Below are 23,803 nucleotides of genomic sequence, written 5' to 3'. Positions count from 1 at the left end.
TTATGTATGTGGTTGATTAAGTGTAATGGTTTTTTACCATTTCCTTTTCTTTCTCACTCCCTCTCTTCCATCTTCTTCTTTTTTTTTTTTAAATTTTTCCATGCTTTTACTTACCATCTCATTATTAGCCACAACAAGCTTCCAAGCTTCCTAATAGTACTGTATTAGCCATTACATTTAGTCTACCCATTTGACTTGTTGACTTTGATACTTGTAAAATGCCTTGTCCTGACAGTAAATTAGAATACTAAAAAGCTTAGTAATTCCATAGACTATAACTTTGTAGTGATGGATTTATATGCAGCGTATTCCCTGTCTTGATTTGGGGCCTCTAGTTGCTTAGCTTGAGAAAGTAGAAAAGAACCTTGTATGCATTTAGAGTTACTATTGTGAGAAGTACATTAACTGAAGTTTGCAACAGTTTGCTGTTGTGAAACAAAAATTCTTTAGAGATTTGTTGCCACTAAATACAACAGCAGAAATATCACCAGCAGCATGTTTCTTACATTCCCAGTGGAACACAGAGGAACCCTGGCTGCTTTCCTTCCTCAATTACATGTATTTTCTACTTGCTCAGCAGTGTTTATAAACAAGGACAAAAATTCAGTTTACACAGGTATCTACATTGTTCATAGACATTTCCGAAGAGATGCTAAAAATGCATATTGATGCTTTAGGCCTTTTTTAGCAAGGGGAACAGGAAGGGAAATAAGTTCTATGTCTATAGGAAAACAACATTAAACACTGAATACAAATGTTTATATTTTACCTTTTTTTTTTCTGCATCCTGTTTTATAAGATAAAAAGTGTGAGTTTTCATTTCCTCTATCTTTTTAATCAGTCATTTTAGATATTTATGTGTGTGTACATTTGTGTGCATATGATTTAGTCTGTTTTTGTGGGATATTTTGTGCGTTTTCTAATTTCTCTAAGGTTCACATGATAAAAATATTTCAAATTGTCCTAGTTTCATTTGTGATAGAATTAATTTTCTTCAGAGTACTTGGTGCTGTGTTTTGGATTTAGAATGAGATACTGATAACACAGTTATGATTTAGTTGTTGCTGAGCAGTGCTTACACTGAGCCAAGGACTGAAAGGAGCCAAGGAGCTGAATGCTCTTCATGATGCTATGCCAGCAAGGTACCTGGGGGTACACAAGGAGCTGGGAGGGGACACAGCCAAAGTCATGTCCCCTTGTGATTAAACCACAGAGTAAACACATGAATGTAAGAATTTAGAAATTTAATGGACATGTTGTAGCTTCAGCAAGACAGTTTTCACAGAATAAATGGTGTCACAAAATTCTCATGAGTTATATAGATTTACTTAGCTGATCTAAGCTGTTGATGTAGTTTCACATCCTTTGTAATGACAGTATCACACATCAAAAAGAGATGGACATATCAAAATTTTGATGTTATACTGTGTCATAATACATTGACATAATAATCTCTTGGTGCAGAAGACATACAAATGGTTTGGCTTTTAAGTAATACATTATTCCAAGTCATAAGAACATTCTGGATTTTGAATTCATCCACTCTCTACTTGGTATTTACTGATTGTCCTTAAAAATATATATACATTTAAAAGCTTTCTCTGACCATGCTTATACAAAGAGAAGCATATATTCTAGACTATAATTAGATGATGGACTATAAAATCCTCAGCAGACAATAAAAGTTCTGCTAAAATGAATACAAATGAATATGATGATAGTGCAAATCTCTTGCCCCCCCCCCCCCCCCCCCCCCCCCGAACCTAGATTAATAAATAATAAGTTTGATTTGAGTTCTATTTCGGCTATATATATATTTTTTTTTTGCTCAGAGTAAACTAAAAACTACATAAAGCACATAAAGCACTATTATAGCTATTATATCAGTGCTGTAGTGATTCATAGCAAATATTCAAAAGATCTTTATATTTTAATGGAATAGCAGAAGACAGTGTGAAATTTCATCTTACGGGCATTTTCCAGGTTTATTGCCAAAAGACTTTCCACAGGATAAGAAGACATATCTGTTTAAGTCTTAATATAGACCCACTTGACACAATCACAGGGCACACAGAAGCTTGTGTTACTAAATGGTGGCCAATTGTTACTGACAACAAATGAAAAAAGTCTTTGTCAGCTCCTTCATGTTGCACAATTTCTTAGAAAAATGCAGAGGGCCGGTAAGTCGAAATTCAGGCCTCTTCTAAACAGGTTTCCTCTTCTATTTTTTCATCATCTCCAAAATGCAGTTTTGCAGAAACACGTTGCTCTCATTAGGTGATTGTAATGGTTAACACACATGACTGTATACATGTGTGCGCACCGGGAAAACTGCAAGCACAAAGAAGGACTTTTTTTTTTTTCCTATGGCCACTGTGCATTATACATTATTTCTATGATTTTGTTATTTGAATAACAGACACTGTTATCCCAGGTAATGAAACTAAATATTCTTAAGATTTATAGTTATTTTGCCATAAAGAATTTTTTAATACTACAGCCTGTGCTGTTTTCTGGTTGATTGGTATCTTTTAAATTTTTTAAAAAGGCTTGCCAGTGAAAATGTAGAGATACAAAAACAGAAGAATTATAGAAAATTTTAGATTGGAAGGGACCTCTGGAAGTATCACCCACCCTCCTGCTCAAAGCAAGGATAATTAGATGGAGTTGCTCAGTCAAGGACATGTCCATTCTAGCCTCAAATAATTCCAAAAATAGAGGTCCCACAGCCTCCCTGGGAAACAGTATTTTTTGTCTTTCTAATACAAATTTGTCATGTTTCAACTCATGTCTGTTGGCTCTTCTTCTATCACTGTACACCTAATAATAGTCTGGCTTCATTTTCTTTCATCAGGTAATTGTGGATAGCAATAATGTTTTATTTTCAGTTTCTCTTCTCCAGGCTCCTTCAGCTGGAGACTCCTCATCAGAGCGATGCACCAAGTCCTTAATCATCTTTGTGGCACTTTGCTGGACTTGCTCCAGTATGTCCATGTCTCTCTCGCCCTGGGGAGCCCAGAACTGGATACAGCACTCCAGGTGTGTCTCACCAGGGCTGAACATGAAGGGAAGAATCACCTCCCTCAACCCGCTGACAGTGCCCTGAGTGATGAACCCAGAAGGCTGCTGGTCTTCTTTGCCTCAAGGGCATATTACTGGTTGACCTGGTCATCCACCAGAATTCCCTGCAAAGGAAATTCCCTGTATTTCTTAGCAAAGTTGCTGTCCAGCTGGTTGGCCCCAAACTGTCCAGGTGTCTGTGGTTATTTCATGCCAGATAGAAGACTATATGTCATAAGAAATTTAGAAGTCTCTGTGTGCCACATATGGATGTGCAAACACAGATAGATCTTCCTTGCACAATTAAATTTCACTTGCAGTCTGTAAATGGTGTTGCTTTGTTAGCACTATATAATGTTTCAATTAGGTTGTCTTGCAATGAGAGGAGAGATTTAGAGGGTCAGAAAGACAGAAATATTCTTGTAGTTGCTTTTAAGTCTTTTTTTTTTTTTTTTTCCCTCTGAAAGTCATATGAGATTATTGTCCTAAATAACTTTGAAAATGAGATTTAGTTTTTCAGGTCATTTTGACGTTTTTGGACCTATGTTAGAAAAATGAGTCTCCTGGTTTACTTTCTTCAAGTGGTGTGCATATTAGACCATATTATTACTTTGTCCTCAATCTATTTTTATACCAGTCGTCATTTCTTTTTTCCTGTGTTTCAAACTATTTTCCTGTTCTGATGTTTTGTTTCCTATTTCAAAATGCTGCCATTAAGTGTTTCTGCCAAGTCCATCAATTCAAATTTGCCAAAGGGGCATTGTTATATTTTTGATTTATCTAATGTAACACCTTTGATGTGCCCTTAAAATCATAATGTTTGTTCATCAGAGTTCACACTGAATTTGTGACAAGATTAGCCAGCACATGTAAGAGGTGTCCCTCTATATTTTGATTTTATATGCTTCTTAATAGGGATACTTTCAGCTCTAAGTTTTTTATAGTGCCCCACAACATCACCATCTGAAAAGAATTGCAATAGCTCACACATATGCTTATCTCTACCTCCTTGATAAATCAAGGCCTATTGAAAATAATAGTCTTTCACAATTTGTGACCAATACTCATACATGTCTTATTTCAAAGTGATCAAGAAGTCTCTAGCTTTAAATTAGTCAAAAGAAAGTACTTGTTCAGAGAATAAGTTTCCCATACACTTTGTTATAAAGTGGACCTTTGGCAGCTGCTCAGACCTAAAATATTACCAGTGCTGCTATACTAGCTGACATACACGTATGAACACTTTTCAACCCTATTCTACCCTGTGTGGGTGTAAATATGTGCTGTCTCAAGGTATAAGGTTTGTGTAATGTCCGTTGATGAATGACTATATATTAAGCTGGTTTTAGATGCAGAGAACTCTATCATAAGTGCAATGGTTAAGGAAAAAGAAAAAATGAAAGGATCATTGCCTGGAAAGTATACAGTAACAAGATTATTTCAAGGTTCCATTTTGATATAAGCTAACCTGATAGAACTGATTATAGAGTTATATTTACTTGTATTTTGGAATAACCCTAAATATAATTTTTCATTTGCGGTGTAGGGCAACTGGCATACTGAAAATCTGTTTCTGTTTTTGCCTAATATGTTAACTAATTTTTTTTTCTGGCATGATTTTTATTGATTTTGTGTTTATGATTCCTTTCAAATCTAGTTAATCCCTGTTGTGGGTTAACCCCAGTAGACAGCTGAGCACCACACAGTCATTCACCCATTTCCCCTTCCCAGCCACAGAGGGATGGGGGAAGGGGAAAGGAAGAGTAAAACCAAGGAAACTTGTGGATTGACATAAAAAGAAAAAAAGTTTAATAAATGAAGGAGAACTGGAAGAAGTGTGAAAAAAAGCAAAACAGAATAAGTAATGCAATCACACTCTACCTCCCACAGGTAGACCAATATCCAGTCAGTTCCAAGCAAAAAATGTCTGACCTCTCTCCATTTTTATTGCTGAGCATGACGCTATATAGCATGGAATATTTCTTTGTTTAGTTTGGGTCATCTGCTTGGTTGTGTCCCCTACCAACCTCTTGCATACCCCTCAATCTATTCAGCATGTGAGAGCAGAGTGAGAAGCAGACATGGCCTTGACACTGTGCAAACACTGTTCAACAATAGCTGAAACGTTAGAGCGTTATCACTAATGTGATACCATCACAAGCAAATCCAAAGACCAGTACCATACGAGCTGCTATGAAGAAAATTAACTCCATTCCAGCCATACCCAACGTAATATCTACCCCTCACTCCATACCATTTACGTCATGCTCAGTGGCGTGTCCTCACTACCTATGCTATCTAATATATCTTCATTAACAGCCACCTCATTTGCTGTCCTTTGATATATACACAGATATAACTCCCTTCGTCTATAGGTCTTTTCTGTCAGATGTCCATAAAATATCCATAAAAAGTTCAGGACTTGGGTTCTATTTGTTATGGTGGTTGCTCTGGACAGGAGACGTGTTGAGTTAGTAGATGCCAAAGCCAGTTCAGGTTGGGACACTGCTGCTCTTGCCTGGCTTCTCCATTTATTTAGGTGATTTATCTTGATTCATCATGATTTAGGTGACACATCGGATATCCCCATCCTCCTTCATTACCCATTGCCTGGGTCCTTGAGTGAAAGCAATCCCACCAACAGATTTGACTTTTCCTGAGGGAGGAACAACTCATGATGTCTTTCCCAGCCAGTTCCCTACATGGGCTACAGGGCAACCTTATGTTCTTCTACAGTACACAGGGGTTTTGTTTGGGCAAGACCAAATTAGATACTGTATAAGTCTTTTGTATTCTTACTCTCCATGGAAAGTATAGGTATCATAACTTTTAGCTGTATTTTCTGGCACATCTAGAGAAAATATATGTACTATAGCTGTTATGCTTTATCACCATACAAGTTCAGTGATCGGATTAAACTGATGTCTTTCTTTTCTGGAACCATGAAGGAGATGTACATTGAACAGGCATCAAGAGTCTTAGTTCAAAGTTGTTAATGTTCACATCCAAAATCATTAAAGTCAGTAGTGAGATCTTGGTGATTTTGCTGTTCTCTCTTTTCTGCTGATTATAATTTTATCAAGGTTTATCATGGTAAAAATATGTAGAATTATCTTTATATTCATTTTACAGAGAAAAAAGAAGGATTGAAACTCTTTTGTTGAGAATAGTATCTCTATTAGTAAATATGAGTATGAGTAGATATGAAATAGAATGATCATTGTATTATTGTGATGATTTACTTGACTACCAACATGATACTTCAGTTTTAGCTTTTATGTTTTTACACAAGCATTAATACTTCATTATAAAATATTTTACACCACCCTTTTTGAGTGGGTTTGTCTTTTTGTGCTTGAGATGGAAGTTATTCCCATGAGGATTGCTGAGTTGAGAACAGGTTGCCCAGAGATGCTGTGGAGTCTCCTTCCTTTGAGATATTCAAAGGCTGTAGGTGACCCTACTATGAGCAAGGAGTTCGACAAGGTGACCTCCAGAGATCCCTTCAAACCTCATGCATACTGTAACTCTGTAATTCTGTGATCTGATCCTCTAGTATTGCCCAGCCAAGTGACTTCTGCTAAATTTGTATCCCAGTGCTTGCACGTCCCTGTACCCATTGCATTCAGTATAGCCTTCAACAGTCCATGGTATCATTCAAGCTTTCGGGAGGCTGGTGCAGGATAGGCAATATCGTACACCCGATTAATGCCAGGTTTCTTGGCCAGATGCTTATGTGGATGTTTTGGAAATGAGTCCCATTGACTGACTTGGTTCTTTCTGGGGTGCTCTTTCACCCCAGAACTTCCTTTTCAAGGCCTAGGGTGGTGTTTTGCGTGTTGGTGTATACAGGGTGTGTTTCCAGCTATCCCATTGTTAATTCTACCAAGGTAAACACATGACTCTTGACTTGTCTGGTTTGTGGCACTATGATGTAATCGATCTGCCAGCCCTGCTTCATACTGATTTTGTAGCCACTGTCTGTACTGGGGACCGAAGTAACAACAACAGAAGTAAGATGAGCTCGGGGGAGCACTGTTGACATTTTCATGGAGGACAGTGCACTTGACTTTTCTGTTGCAGTTGTTGGGAAGGTGCTACTATTTGACTAATTTAAACAGAAGCACATGTCTTATATTGTTAAAAAAAAAGGTATTTTGGTGAAAATCTTCATACTGAAAAATCCTTATTTGAGAACCTAAATCATTCTTGTTCATGAGGATACTGTAGCTTAGTGAAATCAAAATATTTTAGTATGGGTCTACTGTATTTAAAATTTCAACAAATGAAGAAAATAAATCAAGTATCTGTTGAGCAGTGGCTTACAGAATACTTAATTGTGGTGCCTAATATTGTGTTTTATCATTTAATCGGAAAATTTAAGAAGTTATTACTATATACATGTCCTATTAATGTACTTCCTTTTATAGATTATTACACTTTTTTATTTTTTCTTTATTTGAATTTATCACTTGAACCGTTAACCTGTGTAAGTCCCCATGATAAAGGTCATGATAAATTAGATCATGATATAAAATTCCCTTCCTCTGGGGCTTGCTTAATATTTAGTGTTCAATGTTATTGTGTTGGATTTGGCACTTGAGTCATTTCCTGTGTTGGATTTGGCACTTGAGTCATTTCCTGTGTTACTGTACATTTCCTTATCTACAGAAGTACCCCTGAGGTCTTGCAATTTGCAGACAATAGGGACTTTCTATCAAGCTTTTGACCAGTCTCTTAATTATTTACCATGTCAAAGATTCTCTAATGTTTTTATTGCCCCCTCGTGGGCCATTTACTAAAAGCAATTTGCTGTTTTGGAGATAAATTACCTTTATTTTGATTTGTACACAGCAAAAGAATTGTAAATAGGCTTTTTCAGGTCATCAGAGATCCTATTAAATTCTGCTGCCTTCATTTTCATATTCTTAAAAGATTTATTTTTGGACTTGTTAATAACAACAAACATCTTGACATTTTAATACTGCAGTTGACTTTTTCAGAAGACTATAGATAAAAGATGAGGTGAGTTGAACTACTATTATTTGTTAGTTTTTTATTTTATTTTATTTTTTCCTGGCATTTAAAAAGGCTTATGTCTCTGTGAAGCCTAGGTTACTGCAGGACAAAACTGTCTGTTGGAGTGCACCTGGCTAATTATTAAGTACAAATTTATGGCCTCTACCTGGTCACCCAAACGGGGCTTGTACCACAAGATGAGAAGGACTTCTGTCTAGGCTAAATGTACAGATCTGGGAGGAAACCAGCTGGGAAAGCTCTTCACCTTCACATTGTCTTTGACATGCCCATGGTTCCTTTCTGAAAGGAGTGGTGAGTTGTCACTGCAGTTATACAACTGAGCATCACTTTCAAAACTTCCCTTTCCTTCCTCCCCCTCAAAAATGTAGTGTAAATTCTGTGAGTCTTGGCCATATGAAGGTTTTGGTATAAAGAATCAGGTTTGGTTGCCTTGGATTAGTAATTCTGCCCTCTAGACTGTTTTTTTTCTTGCCCCTGTCTTGAAAGAGAAACTGTAGTTACTACTTTGCTGAAGCGAATGTATCAAGTGGATAAAGTCATGTGTATTGAACCTGGATGCTGGGATCAGACTTTGCGAGCAAAGCAAGATTGTTTCCAGAAGCTTCACTTGCAAAATTATCATCTACATATCTCCAGATGTGGAAATAATAATAATAATAAAAAAAAAATGTATTTCTGTTGGTTTTGCTTCACTTTACTGCCCCCCAAACTAACTGCTTGAAAATCAGCTGAAGTCTTCTGTGGTTTAGCCTTCGTGGGCAGCTCAGTACCACACAGCTGCTTGCTTGCTTTCCCCAGGTGGGGTGAGGGAGAGAACCAGAAAGCTAAAAGTGTGACAAGTCATGAGTCAAGATAAAGACAGTTTACTAAGTAAAACAAAAGCCATGCGTGCAAGCAAAGCTAAACAGGGAATTCATTTGCTACTCAACCACACCTGGTGGCAGGTGGGTGTTCATCCTCTCCCAGGAAAGCAGGGCTCATCAAGCATAACTGTTTCTTGGGAAGACAAATGCTGTTACTCTGAACATCCCTCACACCCCCTTCCTCCATCTTTACCTCAGCTGTTATTGCTGAGCATGACACCATGCAGCGTGGTGCATCCCTTTGGCCAGTCTGGGCCAGCTCCTGGCTGTGTCCCCTCCCAGCTCCCTGGGCAACCCCAGGTACCTCTTTGGCAGGGCAGCACAAGGAGCTGAACAGTCCTTGGCTCTCTGTGAGCACTGCTCTGCAACAACTAAAACATTGGTGTGTTATCACCACTGTTTTCATTAAAAATTCAAAATAGCATCATACAAGCTTCTACAAAGAAAATTAACTCTATCCCAGCCAAAACTATAACAAGACTTAAAAACAAGGCTGGTTTAATACTTAGTATTATATTGTATCCTTACCTCAAATTCAGCTGATAAGATTTTCCTCCAAGAACAATATGGGGCAGTAGATTGTTTACTTCTTCAGTCTTTTTTTTCCCCCCTGTGTGCCTGTGTTTCAGTGTCACTGTTTGCAGTATGTATAAATATGTGTCTGTCTTTATGTATACAAATTGATTTTTCTTTCTTGTATGAAGAATATAATATAAAGTATTTGTCATAAATTACCAGTGTACAAGTAGTTTTCTGTGATACAGTGATTAATTTCTTATTGTACTTCACATATCACTTCACAGTTTGTAGAATAATTTTGATACTGTATAGATATTAGTAAAAATTTGCATTTATATAGGGCATTTAATGATGAAGGGTCATAAATGTCCTTCAAAATTCAGCATACTGGTATGAAAAGTACCCAGAGGTAACTTAATTCACTTCTGAAATGTAGCATCTGTTCACTTATATAGTATCCATCTAAATATTGCAGTATCCATCCAAGTATTTCTAATGCTCCTGGTTTTGGTTTATAGCATCCTGCACAACACTTACAAAATTATATTATAAAAAGGGTGGAATTCTACTTACTTGCCTAGTTTTAGCTTATGTAGCAAGCTGTTTTACCCTTGCTGGCTAAAGTGTTTGAAGATCTGTTTTCTGACAAAAATTTGTAAAACGAGAAAAGTATGGATTAAAATCCTGGCTAGTCAGACTTCTGTGGTTCTCCAGGCGGTAATTTTCATAGATGTAAATTGACAACAGTCTCCTACCAAAAAGTAGGTTAGTAGGTTAAAATCCTGTAGTCCACATATAAAGACCGGTATGGACAAATAGCAGTAGCAACCTTATAGTGTTGAGAACTTGAAAATCTTTTGGAAGATTTAGGCAGAAAGTAAATAAACAGACCATTTTGTTTATTTGTTTCAGGAAATAAATTATATTTTATTTAAAAGTGCCAGGAATTATATCCTTAGCCTGAGTCCTGAAAGTGGTGTATACAGAGAGAGGGATTACATTAAATTAAAACTACTGGTAAAATAGATTTATATGTGCCATGAAATACTTGAAATGAAGTGTCTATGTTCATCCTTGCCTCTTTAAGTATTAAGAATTGTCATTAATTTAATCTTTTCCTTGCATAGTGATATACATACAAACCAACAAATTATATCCCTGCAATTGTCCTAGTCACTCTATGGGCCCAGTGTTCCTCTGCTATGTATTTATATAGTCAGTATTTTAATTCTTATCATTACTGCAGATTCTCAATAAATAAATAAATAAATAAATCAGGAAAAACAAACAAACAAAAAAATAAACAAACAAGCAAACAAAAAAAAAAGCAGGAGACATTGTGAGAAAGGCCTGAGGACCTGAGGACCTGTAAGAGAGGCAGAGAGGCCTGAGGACTGCTTGGTTTTGAACTGATTTTTTCACTGTTTTCTTATCCTCAGTGTTTTTTTTTGTTTGTTTTGTTTTGTTTTGTTTGTTTGTTTTTCTTTTCACTTTGATACAATCAATGCTACCATAATTGCTCTCTCTCTGGTTTTCTTGTTCCTTTCTTTTGGCTGTACAACTCTCATTTCTATTGGTATTATTAAAAAGCTATCAGTTTGGTAAACACTGTCAGACGACAAAAATATGTAGAAAAAACTAGGGGAAAAAAAGGCATATATGGTCAAGGAAGAGAAATGGGAAACAGTAGATGCAACTACCATGACTGAACTGTGAGCTGCAATGCTGGAGAGAGGTACAAAGAGGAGTGGTATGTTGCAGAAGTACCTTACAGTCAATGAGTGGTACATTACTGAAAAAAAAAAACTGTTGAGAACTCTTAGGTATACTGAGTACTATATATGGATAACATGAATGTGTGTTTTCTGTATTGTTTCTGTGATTTTGCGCCCTTGCTATTTTTAGTCTTGACAATTTCTGGGAAGGATTTGTACATATAAGGCATGGAGACCTGCCAACTTGTAACTCATGTTCTGAACACTGAGAGAATAAACACCTCAGACTTTGTAGGGCTTAAAATTTGTGTGAGCAAGTAGAGAAGACATGAACTGTAAGGTACAGCTAGGAAGCTTTTTCTTCAGCTGCAATTTTGAATATGTAGCAATAATGACGAGGGTGTGATTATTCCAAGAGAGGTGTTGTTTAGAGGGTGTTTATAATTAGAGATTTTTCCACTGCTTTGTCCAGTCCAATTTGTTCATTTCGATGGAAGAATCAATAGTGCTAGCCAAAATAACTGGGAAAATAGTAGCAACTAATATAGCACAATATTCATGTCTTCATTGTTTTAACTGGCATTTAGGAATGGCCTTGGCAGAGTGGCAGCCCATATGTAGAGGCTGGAGACTCTGCAAACTGACAGCTTTTTGAATTTTGATCATTCTTCAGTTTCACATGCATTCAGTGTAGCTGTGAAAACAGATGAGGAGACAGGGAAGCTCTATAAATGACAATGTCCCTAATAAGGATAAGTATCTCAGCACTAATTGAAGGAATATGTGCATAACTTCTGTGGATGCCAGTTTTGCTGTTTTTCTCAAGCTGTTATTTAGGGGCTGAATATTTCACTTAACTGCAGTCACTTGCACCAAGGCATTGGAAGCACAGAAACAACAGATGAAAACATGTCTCTAATGAAAACCTGAAACAATCTTGTTTGTTTGTTTTCCTTTCTTTTAAAGAAAGAACTTTTGGTTTATGAGAGAATATGAAAAATGAGAAATATCCTTACAAAAGGATGAAGAACTTAGATTAAAAAATATTTTTCCACTTCCACTTTTTTTTTCTTGCTATATTTAGAGAATGATTAAATGCCATGGTGTCACACCATGGAATTCAACAGAATTTACTACGATCAAAACCATGACTTAGTTAAAGATGTGAGAATGGCAAGGTTCACACAAGACTTACTGCAGGCTATTGGAGGATTTCTAAACTCGGATGCGTGCTCACAAACCTTCCCTCTGTTTCAAGCACTACCCTTCTCCTTCATCAGTGTGTACAGCAGACAATCTTTGAACCTCGAGGAGTCTGCCCCGAGACGCGTCCCACCTCAGGGGGAGATCCTCAGTCACAGCCCGCTGTGGTCCCTGGAGAGCTGAAAGGATGCTTTGCTTAGGACCACTAAGGATAGTACCATGACTGTCAGTACTTTTCCATTCTGACAGATATCCTGTTCAGATAAGGCAATTCTGGTATTTTCCACCAACCATGCCATTCTGGTACCTTCCAGAATGTACAGTTCTGGTACTTCCCAGGCTGGGCTGTGATCCAGGCTGCAGGGTCCAAGACACCATCAGGGAGTGCCTGTCGATACTCTCTTGTTATGCCTGTTATGCCTGTTGCTAACAAGAAGATGATGTAACATTATTTAATCTTGAGTCATAGTTGAGCTGAGGAAAGAGCTACTCCACCACACGTGGTGATCCTGAATCAAGGAGGTGTTTGTCTATGATGTAAATCCCAGATGTGGAAGAGTATGAACACACAGACACACATACTCCATTAATTTCCACAGAACAAAAGAGAGACGGGAAGATCTATGAAGATCTTTCTGTGTTATTCTTTACTTAATTATATATGTATATATATACACACACAATAATATATAGTAATATAAATGAGCTTTTCTGGCCTCAGAATGACTAAGCATTTTAAAATCCACATTGTGACTACTGCTTTGTTTTTACGTCATCTAATATTAAATACGACTTTTTATTTTCCAGTGACCAACAAAATATGAATGAATGGCTTGTCCTAAGCCCAGCTTTTATGATGTTTCCAAAAGTATTAAGGCTTTAAGGATTTAGGTCTTTTTTATAAAGCTGTATGAAAGTACAGACAAATATGAGACATTTACCGGTTTCACTTTAGTTCTGGTGGTATGAGAGAACAGACAGAAAAGAAAGAGAGAGCGTAAGAAGTAAAAACATATTCTTATAACACTTAGCTTGTTCTTAAAGAAAAAGAAGACACCAGCACAATTAAAATTTTGAATTAGATGACGTGCTTTCATAGTGCAACACACTATGAAAGTTCATGCCAGGAGTTACTGCAGAGGCTCTAGTTCAGTAGCATTTATTTTAAAAGTCCTGGAAACTGCAGCCTGCTCTGGGACTGATCTACAACAGTCCTCAGAATCAAAGGCAAATGTCTGATGGGTAATCTCCCTCTCAGCTGTATCTCTAGTCACTATGTGGGATTTAAATGGTATATAAAATCCTCCTAGCATGTTACTTTTTGGCTGAATTTCATCATAGAAGCAATAATAGGTACATGATGTGATCCTGCTGAGGAACAGATTTTGGAAATGAAATGCATTATACAATATATTTTTTTGTATACTTTTAAATGTATCTTGAAGTCATGGAGAGCACTTAGTGGTAACTAGTCAAATGGTAGTGTAAATTTACCATAGGTTTGTAACTTAAAAACTAATATTTTTATTTTTATCCTCACTTGCCATGACTTCTATAATCATTTATGTTATATACATATATTCTTTGCTTTCCACAAAAGTGTAAATTCTCCAATCCAAAAGGAATGAAGGAAGAAAAAGGTTGCCCTTGGAAGTAGAAGTTCTCAGTTCCTTCTGTTCGTTAGCACTGTTTAGACTTGCAAATAATGTGAAGAAAAAATACTGTCTAGATTTGTGGCCAGGCTGGCATATGTGTAAAAGTTAGGAAGGAAAATAAGTCAAGTGAGATGTTAGTCAGAAGCTGTTTAAGCTGTAAGGATAAAGAGGATGAAAGAATCTGTTTTAATTTTAATTAACACTAAGGGGACAGAAGGCAAAATTCACATTAGCATTCTGAATAATCTTGAACATTCATTGTTTTCTGGCTGTCTCAGTCAGCAGCCTATTTGAATCAGTCAGTCTTAGAAAATTATATTATGATATATTAGTTTGATCACTTTCCTAATTCTGTTTGGAATGCAGCCATCATTTAGGAAACTGCAGAACAAAAGCATCTGAAGTACTTCATAAAAAAAAAAAAAAAAAGTACATAGAATCCACCAACAATTTAAATTCCATTTCTGTATACCAGTAGGGAATATAGTCATGCCTGAAATGTGATTTTACTTTGTTGATATTTGAAACAAATTCTACAAGTACCATACATTCTTTAGTCTGTCTTTGAGTGATCTGAATCTACCTTGAAGACTTTATGTTTAGATTTATCTTGAAATCTTGAAATCTTTGATCTTGAAATTTTGCTAAATCAATAAAAAAATAAATAAATAAAATTAGACCTCTTCCATTATCTAGCAGCCATCTAATATTGTAAAGGGTTAAAAACAGCAGAAGACAAATTTACAGAGAAAGTCCAAGTCGCTAGCATAGTTAATTTGTTTTTGCTGAGTCCATTTTCCAGTATTGATTTTTGATCTGGGCACAACATTGCTACAAGCTGGATTTTTTTTTTTCTTTTCTTTTTCAGCTAAAAACATTTGCTTTACTTTGCTTTGTTTATTCCAGTGTGGGCAGCACATATTTTGTGCAATTAAAATTTGGGAATATTTTTGAAAACAGAGGAAGGAATGTAAAAGACATCAGAGCTCATTTCACCACAGTTTGCAGGTACCCAACTTCAGAAAATAAATCTTGAAATCCCAAGTCAGTCTTTGCCTAAATTTCTGAATACTTATATACTCTGGGTGCATATATTTCCTACTGGATGTTTCCCAAGTGCCTCAATTTCTGCCAGTAGACATGCACTCAACAATCTATGTTGTGAAATGGAGCAACAAAGTAACTCGTTCATGTCAAAGCCCCATCAGGATTCCCCTGGGAGGCATTTGCTTGCCTTGTGGAGCCTGAGCTGGAAGATTCCAAGACTTGCCTACCAGATAAATACAATGCCAGCCAAACATGAAGTAGGACCATTAAAGCTGTAGTAATTAAAGTTGGAACAAGGTAGACTAGAATTGAACTTTTGCCTGGTCTCTTCCCTCCCCAGACTATTCACCAGTAACTGAGAAAGAAAGACTTTGTCCTTCCTGGGGTAAATATTCAATCGAAAATAGAGCAACCTTTGCCAGCGAGAGAGCTTCATAGTGTGTGTTTTTGCCACATTGTTTAAGGCAGCCCTGACAGAGGTAGTAGATATGATTTCTTGTGCCCTCAAAATACAAAAATAGGTTGAATCTTTCTAATGAGTTAAAGGGAGGAGTCTATTTCTTCCTCATCATCTCATTTCACAAAAGTGAAGTGATTCAACACTTCTCTGCAGAACATAGTTTATGGCTCCACCCAGACCCAGAGACAGGCACCTATATCCAGATGCACCAGCAAACATTTTACATTGAGAATAAGGGCTCATGCCACTATCTGGAATTTCTTATTTCTTACGTTAAGGGGTTTTGTGGCCTGTCAGATGGCTTTTATAGCTCCTTGGATTTTTTTTTTTTTTTTTTAGACAAGTACCTCACCATTCTGGTCATAAGGAATTCAGTGTATCAGTTTAAATGTTTATTTTCTTGAAGTTTGTACAGAATTTTCTGGAATTCCTTAGCTCCATTTAATCTAAATAAATGACTACAACTGTATTTTATTATTCTATTGCGCTTGACAAAACAAAATGTCTGTTCCAAAGAGATGAAGGCTTCTTTCTTAGCAACCAGGGTTACTGGGAGATGTAATAACAACATCAAATTAAAAAAAAAAAAAAAATTACAAGGTTTTACAATGAAAAATATAGATCAGAATGAAAATTAAATTTAAAGTGCATGAGCCAGAGAATAACAACATAGTAAGTGAAAATGTTAAAGCACTGATGTTATCTGTGGTAGACAAATACATTATGTTTGATTTCAAGTTTCTGAAAGCTTGGCAAGTAATTTACTCAGTAGCATTCATTCTCGAGTATCTCCATCGCATGACTCAGTGTAATCAGTTTTAGCCAAAATACAAAACCTTCATCAGGAGATACTGTGGGATATCAGCCGGAAGATTCCGTCTTTCCTTAAAGATTTGATACTTTTATTCAAAATCGTTCTCTGAATAAAAGAAATAATGGAAGTGTAACAAGTCTGCCCTGTCTGCATACCCTGCACACAGCGATAGGCATGTCTGTCTCTGTTTCATCTTACAGCAAAATGTATAGATATAAATGGATTTGAAAGACTTCCCCAATAACGTTTTTCAACATTGATAAGTTGCCCTGCAACATTTCAGTTTGATGGTTTTGGTCAAGTGCTACAATGAAAGCCTAACTAATCAAAGTTAAAATTATTAACAGCAGCATGTGTATGGACCCAGAGTAGAGTCTGTTAGAGCTACAAGCTTTTGAGTATATTAAGAATTCTTCAGGAAGAAACGTTGTCAGTTACAATAGTTAAGGCAATACTGTAAAAGGTGTTGTGTAGCAGGCTTTCCACAGGGTTTGTAGCACTATTTTGGCTGGAATTTTCCCTCAGAAGAGATCCAGTGATGAAAGATAATTGGAAACTTATCAATTGTCAGCATTAATTCTCAACATTAAATGTATCGATAACAATGGTGAATAATCATAACATTCATTAATTTAGACAGGCAAACAGTGCTCAGCAATATATGAAAAAGACATGCCTAAATTGCAGAACATTAGTCAAACTGTCCAGCACTGGTTCAAACAGCACCTGCTGCTGACATTTAATGTTATCAAGTTAAAAGAAAAAAAAAAAATAAAGGGTGTGTGTGGGGAGGGTGGAAACATTAGAACTTGGTCATCTTTCACACTTACTGTCTTATTGCCTTGGAATATAATTTTATATAAATGTGCTGAAAAACATCTGATTTGGAAAAAAAAAAAAAAAAAGAAAAAAAAAAGCACCTGGAAAAGATAGAAATAGAAATAACTTTTATCTTATGCTAAAAGATAAACTGGAATAGTCAGGAGTTGATGACAATCATAAAGAAAATGGGAAGAGAAGACATACTATTTCCCACTAGACATACTATTTCCCATTTAGAAGGTTACCTACATAAAGAACTGTCTAGTTCTGCCTGCGCATGCTTATCACAATACCGTTCTTCAGGGTGCCAATAATGTATCACCTATCAGCACAAAATGTGCAAACAACTATGCTGCCACTTTTTGACTGAAGCATTTACAAATACAGGTGAGCAGAATGTTATATCTATATTGTAAGTTGTTTCTTCATGGATCCTTGTTCAGGTGGAATTTAATACTGTTTGCATGTAGAGAACAAGGAAAGGAAGTTTATATAGGAGATGGATGAGCACATTTCAGATTGCTTCCCTCTTGTTTTCTTTCACCAGGACGAGATGCATGAATGAATATTTAGTAGAAAAGGGAAGTAAAATGCTAGGAACACATTCCTTTGCATAGGTCTGCAGTATTTATCTCTATAATAGTCTCCTTGTTCTGTGCAGTGGGTTGAGACCAATCTTCCCATGGTTACATAACTAAAAAAGCTAGATTCAATAAAGACTATTTTACTCCTATATATATATATGTGTGAGTATATTTATATATAAAACCTGCTTAGAAATTAGATCAAATAGTTCATTATTTTGTTATAACTTTAAAAAAAAAATGACACGTTTGACAAGCTGTTTGTTAAAAGGTGAAAGATTTTCAACCCTTTAATATTCAGAAAACCATGTTACTGGAAAAAAAAAAAGTGTTTATATAACCTATAGGTATGACACAATGTGAAGGTTGTTCCTGGGAATTACCTAGGAAGAATGTGGGAATGAAGAACAACACATTGTATTTTGGTTTCCACTGACTGATTACAATACTGTCTTCACCCACAGCACAAATGGCCATTATTATTATTATAACAAGGTAAAGTGTATTTTTTTTTGAGAGATAACATGCTGTTGTGGTTTAACTGAGCCGGCAGCTAAGCACCACACAGCCATTCACTCACCCTCCCCCTTCCCTCTCTGGGATGGGGGAGAGAATCAGGAAAATGAAGCCTGTGGGTTGAGATAGAGACAGTTTATTAGGACAGAAAATAATAATAATAATAATGATAATAGTACTACTAATATTAATGTGTATGAAACAAGTGATGCACAATGCAATTGCTCACCACCCACTGACCGATGCCCAGCCTATCCCCAAGCAGCTGCCCCCCCCCCCCCCAGCTAGCCACCCTTATATATTGTTTAGCATGACATCAGATGGTATGGAATACCCCTTTGGCCACTTTGGGTCAGCTGTCCTGAGTCTGTCCCCTCCCAGCTCCTGCTGCACCCCTAGCCTGCCTGCTGGCAGGACAGAACGAGAAGCTGAAAAGTCCTTGGCTTAGTGTAAGCACTGCTCTGCAACAATTAAAACATCAGTGTGTTATCATCATTCTTCTCATCCTAAATCCAAAACATAGCACCCTACCAGCTACTAGGAGGAAAATTAGCTCTGTCCTAGCTGAAGCCAGGACACATGTTGGAATACATGAATCTCTGTACTGGATGTTCTCTACAAGACAAAATTAATTTCCACATCATATCTGATATGGTACTTGGATTATAACTACATATCACAGAATCACAGAATTGTAGGGGTTAGAAGGCACCTCGAGAGATCATCGGGTCCAACCCCCCCTGCCAAAGCAGGTTCCCTAGAGCAGGCTGCCCAGGTAGGCGTCCAGACGGGCTTGAATATCTCCAGAGAAGGAGACTCCACAACCTCCCTGGGCAGCCTGTTCCAGTGCTCCGTCACCCTCACCATGAAGAAATTCCTTTGCATGTTGGTACGGAACTTCCTGTGCTCCATCTTGTGGCCATTACCCCTTGTCCTGTCCCTACAAACCACTGAGAAGAGGTTGGCCAAATCCCTCTGTCTCCCACACTTCAGGTATTTATAAACATTGATAAGATCCCCTCTCAGTCTTCTTTTCTCCAGGCTGAACAGACCGGGGCCTCTCAGCCTTTTCTCATAGGGAAGACGCTCCAGGCCCCGTATCATCTTTGTAGCCCTCCGCTGGACTCTTTCCAGGAGATCCCTGTCGTTTTTTTGTACCGGGGAGCCCAGAACTGGACACAGTACTCCAGGTGAGGCCTGACCAGGGCAGAGTAGAGGGGGAGGATCACCTCCCTTGACCTGCTGGCCATGCTCCTTTTAATGCATGCCAGGTTCCCATTGGCCCTCTTGGCCACCAGGGCACACTGCTGGCTCATGGTCAACCTGTCATCCACCAGGACCCCCAGGTCCTTCTCCTCAGAGCTCCTCTCCAGCAGGTTGCCCCCCAGCTTGTACTGATACGTGTGGTTGTTCCTTCCCAGGTGCAGGACTCTACACTTGCTATTATTAAAATATATAAGTGAATATGGATGTATAATATATAGTGAATATGGATATAGATGAGGGATATAGATGGATATAGACATTCCCTTTTATATGTTACTTCAGTCAAGAAGACACCTGAATATTTTGTATATAATGGAAGATAGATGTGTAAATGGAATATAGAGGGGACCGAGCCTTATGGGTCCCTTGAGGTTTTGTTCAAAATGCTCTATAAATTTCAAGAGGAAAGTGAACTTTCTTACCTGCAAAGCAAACAAAATTATCTATTAGTACTGTGGAAAAGCTTTACACCTCTGGTGTAAGTTTGGGTTATTTGGGGGTTAGCACACTAGCATCATTTAGGTCTTGGACTTGCCTTTCTCTTTATGAACCGTCTTAAGAGTGTTAAAGATTTAATAAAAAAAAAAAATCAATATTTGTCCCCTGAGTGTGGTTTTGATCACTGAAAGCACAAGAGGAACTTCTTGCTATTGTGGTTTGTTTTGTCAAGATACCTTTGTGTAAGTCCACAACAGACTTTCCCAAATCAGTATAGACCTAAATAAAGTCTCTGTCTCACAGCCAGACTCATCAGGATACCCAGACTGGTAGTGAACTCCAGGGATGCAAAGTTGCTCAAGTTGCTAGTTTGTAAGGAACAGCAGGTATGGGGAGATCAAATTCGGGTTGTCACTAAAAGTATGCTATAGCTCATCTTTCATACAGACTACTACTGTGTTCTTCTCATTTACAGAGGCACCACTGATACCACTAGAATTGGAAACTCTAGGCATAGATAACATTAATATCACTTTTCCTAGGCCTAACTGTGTTGGTCGTATTTCTGGAGAGAGGCTTCCTAAATCACAGGATGAAGTTCCATGAGCTTGTTGAGTGACAAGGGCGTCATGAAAAAGAATTAAAAACAAGCGGCCTTTCCATACTGACTTGCTAACTGAGAACTTTAAATTAGGTCACAGCTCTATTATTATCTTTTTAATCAATCTGGCAGAGGGCCTGTGAACCAAAGGCAAGAGGATTACTCTTCATAATGAGGGAGAAGAAAGTGAGTCAGAAATTAAATTTATGAACATTTTATATGAATATTTATTAGTGCAAGAAATGTAAACAGAAACGTCTTACATTATGGTTGTGAACATGTTTATGAATTAGTTCACGTCATAGAAATTTGGTGGAGTCACAGGACTGGAACATTAACATCAATAGTAGTCCTTACTTAGGAAAGATTGGCTAGCGAAAAAGGAGGCAAGTAAACATGGCACAGTTTAAAAGGGAAGTGAGCAGTTTCTTTGAGTTGCCTAAGAAATTGTACTTGCTGAGAGTCTGTGCTTAGTAATAAAAAAAGGAAAAGAACATGGGCACTGTGACTGAGGTCTTTTAAACACTGATAAATGAGTGATCGTGTGGATAAGGATTTTTTTTTTTATTATTTTTTTTTGTGAGCAATTAGTGGAATTCCATAGCACACAGATCTTAAAAGCAGAGCAAGAGATCTAAACTACCTGGACAACCATTCAGAAGGAAATAGTAGAATCTGAATTGACTAGGAAGTTTTGGAATATGATGGTCATATACATATATATTTTATTTTCTTAAAAACTAGTTAAAGGACAAAAATAGTGGAGGGAAGGTATATCTCCTTTTGTCTGTAAGCTAATGGTTTCTTCTAACAAAAAGGATCTGAATAAAAGAAAGAAATAGTAAGGCAACTTATTTAAAACAGGCAACCATTAAAAGATAAATTTCAGTGTTTAATAAAAAAGATAGAAATATCAGGATAAGAAAAACATGAGAAGTGTATGTGAATCTTCATGCATCTACTTAAACAAAAATATATATGGCCCATATCAGAAGTGCCCTAATACCTTTACTGATGACACATAGAGAGTCCAATTTCTGTAATTCCGCTAAACGAGGCTAACGTCTGATATGCTCTTCCAAATAATGAACAAAGGTGACATTGGCTGCTCAGAGAAAACGAATGAGTACATTTGCAAATGGCCAGCTGATATACAGCTTGTGGTAGACTTACTGACATTGGTCATAGCCAGTACTAGAAAACCCACAAAAAATATTATATTTAAATTACAAGATTTTTTAGCAAATGAATAAATAAATAAATAAAGTTTGTGGCTATGCCAAATGTTTTGGGAAGGATGTTTATAGTTCCTATGGACTACAACTGTGGACAACTGCAAGGAATTGGGAAAATGTGATCCTAAGTAAAGCAGAATTTTTAAGCAGAACCTATTTCTTAACCATTCAGTATAAGCAGTTTTCTGGAAATAAGCTGAAAATTTATCACCATTAAAAAAGTAAGGAAATAGAACAAATTCTAACATTCCAAATTGTGGAAGGGCAGAAAAAGGCCAAGTCACTCAAAACCCACATCTGATCTTGACAAACTTGTGAGAATTGTTCATATAATATAGGAGACTATTTTAAAAGTGGTTTTAACTGCACTACAGCCTGCAAAATGTGTCTAATTATCTCCCACAGCTCTAAGAAACTCATTTCCCAAAGGAAAGGTGGCAATAAAACTTTGTCCTTATAACACTTTGTATTTGTAAGTCTAAAAAAGATTTATAAAATTCACTAATTAGGCCCCACAAACCTCAAGAGAACAAGTAAAGCAATAGTTTACTAATTTTTATGGATGCTGCACACCCAACTAATGTGATTTGCCAAAGGTCACACAAAGTCAGATACAGAGTTAGGAAGAGATCAAAAGACATCTTTCGTTCCTAAAGGCCAATGGCAAAAGGGTGCCCAGCAAACAACACTTTTCCTCCACAGTTTAGATTGCTGTATGCCTGTATTCATTAAAATGTCATTGGGCAGACTCTTCTGGTAGTTCATCCTCTTTATTGCTCTGCTTTGTGGAGAGCAATTAATATGAAAATAGTAACTCTGTGTATTAGGTAAAATAAAATAGCTTTTCATAGGACAATTATAATAAATTCCAAAATCTTTCAATATTTGTTCAGTATGTATTTGTGGCATTGTGAAAGAATTCATAACATTAATTGTAAGAAAGAAATAAAGTATACTGTGTACAGGGGAATTCATGAACTTCAAATGCTTGCCACAGTAAGACAGACTCACATAATACTGCACTAAACGCTTCACATCCCATTCATATACTCAGGGAAATTTATTTTTCAGTATAGCTGCTGGAATAATTTGGGACATCTGTGTATGTATCAGTGAAAAATGCCTGTTAAATCCTAAGATCAATATATTTCTGCATGCCTCAAGGAGTATTAAGTCCACCATGAACTGACAAATGCTCTAACAGAAATCAATCTGCTTGCTTGATTGATTGATTAAGCTGTAGAGCACAGTGTCAGCCATTAACCTGAGTCACTGGACTCTGGCCAAACAACGGTTAGGCTAAGAAGGCAACATACACCAAAAAAAGCAGAAGTCTGAGGTAGAAAATCTCTTCAAAACCACCTAATTTTCAAGCTGTTGGAACTCAGTTGTACATATATATAACATATATGCATACATTTCACCAGTATTCACTGAGGAGAAAAATTAGCAAAGAAAAGAAATTGAAAGGTTCTGTTTGCAGTAGAGAGGTTCTTCTTAAGGTTCTTTTCCTTAAGTGTCACTTAAGGAAAAACAAAATTAATTGCAGGATGGAGATGAGTATACTTTAATTTGAAAGAAAAAGCCACATGCAACAGAATACTGAGATTCCAAGGGGAAGTCTGCCCTATCTCCCCAGACTCTCAAGACAGGAAGAAAATTAAGGGAAAAATACAAATATATATAGAGAGAGATATTGCTTTGTCCAGATGCCCATCTTTTGCTAAGAAAAGATAATTTTTTTTTATTGTACAAAGCTAAATGTCTATTTTACGTAAATGAACTTAACACTTGTGTGTCCACAAGTTTCACATCTGTGAAAGGACTGGAGCATCCAGTCCTATGGAAGACTATGGCTTTTCTGTGACATCTAATTCAGAATTCTCAGAGAAAAATATGAGACCTAGTAGGCTCCAGATCTTATTCCAGAGAAGTAGACTCAAAATCTATGCCTAAATTCTAAAT

At 36.9% G+C, this 23,803-nt stretch overlaps 1 protein-coding gene and 1 long non-coding RNA gene across 5 annotated transcripts in view; both read left to right on the top strand.

Annotated features, from left to right (window-relative positions):
• LOC310889152 overlaps positions 1 to 7,672 on the top strand; it is a 28,598-nt gene extending 20,926 nt beyond the window's left edge. Inside the window, exon 3 of the long non-coding RNA XR_014576405.1 lies at positions 2,889 to 7,672. This is a non-coding gene — a long non-coding RNA (uncharacterized lncRNA). The remainder of the gene's footprint in view (positions 1 to 2,888) is intronic.
• The window catches only part of CNTN5 (contactin 5), a 677,796-nt gene that overhangs the window by 312,513 nt on the left and 341,480 nt on the right, over positions 1 to 23,803 (top strand). The window lies entirely within an intron of this gene.

Source organism: Anser anser (assembly GCF_964211835.1).
Source record: "Anser anser genome assembly, chromosome: 1".
Classification (NCBI taxonomy): Eukaryota; Metazoa; Chordata; class Aves; order Anseriformes; family Anatidae; genus Anser; species Anser anser.
This window is presented reverse-complemented; position numbering and strand designations above follow the sequence as displayed.